The sequence below is a fragment of the Leptopilina boulardi genome, unplaced genomic scaffold (assembly GCF_019393585.1).
Source record: "Leptopilina boulardi isolate dan_hultmark-lab unplaced genomic scaffold, ZJU_Lbou_2.1 LbouV2_316, whole genome shotgun sequence".
Taxonomy (NCBI): domain Eukaryota; kingdom Metazoa; phylum Arthropoda; class Insecta; order Hymenoptera; family Figitidae; genus Leptopilina; species Leptopilina boulardi.
This window is the reverse complement of record NW_026137881.1, coordinates 91079-95647: the sequence shown is the minus strand read 5'-3', so window position 1 is coordinate 95647 and position 4569 is coordinate 91079. Positions and strand designations below refer to the sequence as shown.

The 4569-nt window shown below is 23.2% G+C and overlaps 1 protein-coding gene across 6 annotated transcripts in view; it reads right to left on the bottom strand.

Moving 5' to 3' along the window:
• Positions 1-4569, bottom strand: part of LOC127283981 (zinc finger protein 629-like) — a 103951-nt gene that overhangs the window by 15923 nt on the left and 83459 nt on the right. The gene's annotated exons all lie outside the window — the stretch shown is intronic.

The following is a 4569-nucleotide window of genomic DNA, read 5'->3' as shown; positions in this document are numbered from 1 at the left end:
ATTAAGGCAAATATTTTATTTTATTAACAAAATTTTATTACAAAAAATGTAGTTTTTTAAGAAAAAAATTTCTAATTTAAAAACATTGTTTATTTATTTTTTTAAATGATACAATTTTTGTTTACTATGGCTTATTTTCTGCATAAGATTATAAACTACAACTTCACCGAAGAAAATTACCTAAAAATGCACTGTTTCAAAATTTTTTACGAAAATTGCACTTTTTTGTTAAACAAATAATCATATTTTTGAAACGGTGCATTTTTTGGAAATTCTCTTCTGTAAAGTTGTAGTTGATATGTTTATGCTGAAAATACGGCACAGTAAATTAAAATTGTATCATTTTTAAAAAATTTAGTAATTGCTAAATAAGAAATAAGTTTGATTATCTAAAAATATGTGTGAATAAACAATTTTTTTTAAATTGGAAATTTTTTTCTTAAAAAATTAAATTTTCTTTCAAAAAATAATAATTAAAATAAAATTCTAATTCTTAAAAGGGAAATATCATTTTTTTAAAGTGAATTTTAATTTTTTAAATTTCATTTGTTTTTAATTTTAGAATTTTAATTTTAAATAATTTTGTTAGATATAATTATTTTTTAGACGAATTTTCTAATTTTTAAAATTAAATTAAAATTAAAATTTTTTAAATTTCTAGTTGCAGAGAAAAATTTACTAATAATTAAGAACGTTCATATTCAGAAATGCAGATCTTCAGAAATAATTATTTAATTGACGTTTAAAAAATTAAAATTCTATTATTATTAATGTAATATACGTTGGAAAGACAGATATCAATTTTCAAGAAAAAAATTTGTATCTTACAAAAATTAATTATTTAAATACATTTTGCATATAATCAAAATTTTCTTCATACCGCTTACTAAAAATTTTGTAAAAATGATCAGATTCAAATAAATGATGGCTTATTTTTTCAGAAAATAATTTTTAATTGCATTTCCAGGTATGAAAGTTCTTAAAACTTTTGAATTTATCATTCGGTGGTATTTAATAATTGAATACCGTTAATAATTAATTACCATTGAAATGTAAAAGACAGATTTTTCATTTTTTACTTTGACTTGAAAAAATTTAATTATTTCCTGAGAAATTTACAAAACTAAAAAAAGAACATTTAATATTCAATTTTTCTTAAATATATAACGCATTTTCTGAGAAGAAAAATGTCACCAAAAATTCTTTTCGATCCCATTGTTTTTTAAAATTAACCCCTATTTTAATATTTAACCCCCTTGTCCCCCTCTAATTTTTTTTTTTAGTATTTATTTTTTAATGGTAATTAAATAAGTTGTAATTTGTGTCTTGACCTGTTTATAGATGTAAATTTTGTAATTTTTAAAAACAAAATTTGTCTGATTTTCTTCTTTTCTTTATCGTCTTTTATTTGTTATTTTCAGATTTGAACGAAATTGCTACGGGAGTGTTGAAATTATTTAATTAATGAACGAAAAAAATTTTATAGTGTGAAACTTTTTGTTTTGTTATTTTTAGTAAATGTTTTTTTTCCGGGAGTGTTCGAAATTCTTAAAATCGCGATCGTTTAAATTTTTATAAAAAGTAATTTTGTTTTTTAATTTTTAAACACGTGATTTCGGGAGTGTACGAAATTTTTTAAATCGCGTGTGTTTGTGTTTCCGTCAGATCTTATCGTCCAAATCATATGATACATCAATTGCAGCCTAAGGTTAGTGTTATATTTTTTACAAATTTACATACAATTGTTTTTCTACTTTTTTTGGCAAAAAGAAAAGATCTTATTATAAAAAGATCATACCAAAGCGTTATGCGTTACATGCGTAGTTTTTATAGGTTATGTTACCTAATCGTTTCCTGTGCATAAAAATTTTTACTTTTGATTTAAATGCCATTTCTAATTGTTTAAAAATTTCAACATAAATTATTTAAAATTTCACCGAAGTTTTTTTAAAATTTAAATCATCTTTTTCTTTAAAAAATACAAACATACAGTTGGTCTAAATTTTGTTCCGATTTTTGTCTAATTCTTCCTTAAGTGTAGTAGTTTTATTTATTTTTTTTTTTACTTTTATTTAGCGAATGAGGAGGGATATATAGGAATAATATAATAAAAACAGTAATCAAAATGAAATTAACACAAACAGTTTGCAGTTTTATTTCACAAATTGTTAATTTACAACTATGATATGCATTCGTTCTTCTAAGAACAGAAATAAATGGTCTTAATTCAAATTAATAATTAATAGTACCCATATATAGCAAGGAAAGCGCGTATCGTGCGGGTGAATTAATGAACGAGTAAACACACACATTAAAATAATTTTTTAAATTGTTACAACAAAAATTTTCCATATTTAATTTTTTTTATAATAGCATTTTCTGGATTTTCTAGAAAATTTAGTTGTATTTTTTTTTTTTTTTTTTTTTTTTTTTTGGTAATGAATTTGTAAACTCAATAAAAATTGCTAAGAGATGATTTTTTGAAAAAACGAATTATATATTTCTAAGAAAAAAATATATTTTACAATAAATATTTGTGTCTAATTTTACCATTGTGTTCTTGTTGACACGCAAAGATACGCGTATTCCTAAAAAATTAATTTACAAGTTAAGTGATTACAAGTACTTTGGGACGAGCTTTAGAGTGTTTTTTGTTTTTTTTTTTTTTTTTGTTTAGACAATATGTAAATTTCGAGTTTTACGTAAGTGCATTCAGAGGGGTAAATGCGGATTGATACATTTTTGAAAATTAAATTTTTTTTTTAAATTCAAAGTATTTAAAATTCCGCGGAAACGAATGCAACTATATGTATATATAATATATATATATGTCTAAATTTTCATGTATTTTTAGTTTCTTAAGCATTTCCATTTTTTCTTTTTGTTTCTTTTTTCGAGTAGTGAAAATACATTGTCCGAGATATACAAAAGTTTATGTTCACACGAAGTTATTCCCAAAGGTGTCAGAAGTATCGAACAAAAATGTCAAGTTTCTCAAAGAGAAAAATGTGTTCTTCAGAATCGATCTTTTCTTCGATATATTTTTCTTCATGTCCAGAGGGGAACTAAACTTTGCAAGTTTGTGATTTAAAAAAAAAAATATATATTTAAATAGAAACTGTTAGGAAAAAAAATTGATTTATCTCTATATGTAAACGTTTATAATAATCAGATAAAAGAAGAAAATGTACTTTTTTTTTAGTATTATTAAAAAATACACATGCGTTTCCGCTGGATCTTATATATCTTTCGCGCAAGAAAAATACAATTGTATAAATTATTTGCGTTATGATATACAGTAATTCTTTCATTCATCATCTCTAATACAATAATTGTTCGTTGGATCTGAATTTGAATATATATCAATGCAAGACGTAGTGCCAAAATTTTTGTAACATTGCATGATATTTTGCAGAATTATTTAAGAACTGGTATTGTCTTCGGTTTAGGATATAAAATTTCTCTATATTTCGCATATTCAAAATTATAATGGAAAATGGCTCTCGTCTTGCAATGATAAAATGCATGTCTGAAAAAATTGAATTGTTTCCAAATTTTATGCACTGAAAAAGACGATATTCTATTATATATGGGTTCCAAATTAACTAAAATTGAAATATTTTATTTTCACAATGAATTGAAAATTGAAAAAAAATCAATTTTTAATTAAAAATAAAACTCATAAAAGTGGATTAAGAGGGTCGCATAAATATTCCCCACTTCAGACCTGTCGGAATTTTTGCGGAGTCGAATTAAAAATTAACAAATTTTTATTCAGCAGATTTTATTAAGATTTTATAATAAGCTTAATTTTTATATTGAATAATTTTTATTTAACTAAATTCTGATTTAATAGAATTTCTATTTAACTGAACTTTCATAAAGCAGATTTTCGAATATATCGAATTTTCAAATAATATATTTCACTGAAACGCCATTTGACCGAACTTTCACTTGTCCGAATTGGCCGAAACATTTCAGCGGGAGTTTTAAAATCCACCAATCAAAAATTATCAATAAAATTGCGACCGGAACTATCCGCAACTTTTGCGCATTTCTGACAATTTTTACTCCAGAAACAGTAAAATTTACTCCTGAAATAGTAAAAATTATTCCGAAAATAGTAAATTTTACTATTTATGGAGTAAAAATTGACAGAAACTATACGGACAGTTCCAGTTTTACTTTTAAAGTAGTAAAAGTTACTTTATTCGTTTTTTCATTTTTCTACGTATGTTTAATGACAATTCTATTAAATAAACATGAAATGGAAAAGAAATTTTCTTTAATAAAAGTTTTGCTAAATAATAATTTTATAATATACCCATAGAAATTCTGTTAAATGGGAACTCAGCTACTGAAAATAATATTTGGAAAATAAATTCGGATAAATAGAAATTTAAGTTGCGTCAACAAAATTTTGGTTGTCCCAATCAAATTTTGGTTAAGACAACAAAATTCCTTAATTTTTTTTTATTTTGTTGTGTCAACTAAAGTCTGATTGGGATAACCAAAATTTTGTTGACTTAATAAAAAATTTGGTTGCACGTATATTAAACAAAAAGTTTT